Raw genomic sequence first — 205 nt, 5'->3', positions numbered from 1 at the left:
AAAAAGAACGATGTGTATTTCTAGAGAGATTGATATAGCATGTGTGATACCAGGTTAGCTTTTAGAGAATCTGGGTGAGTGGTGTATGGTAAATCTCTACTATTTTGGTAGCTTTTCTGTGTCTGAAATTATTTCAAAGTAATAGTGAAGTGAAAGTCACTCAGTCGTGTCCAACTCTGCGATCCCATGGACTGTACAGTCCATG

The sequence above is a fragment of the Bison bison genome, unplaced genomic scaffold (genome assembly GCF_000754665.1).
Source record: "Bison bison bison isolate TAMUID 2011002044 unplaced genomic scaffold, Bison_UMD1.0 scf7180017845921, whole genome shotgun sequence".
Lineage (NCBI taxonomy): Eukaryota > Metazoa > Chordata > Mammalia > Artiodactyla > Bovidae > Bison > Bison bison.
Note: the sequence above shows the minus strand (reverse complement) of the source record.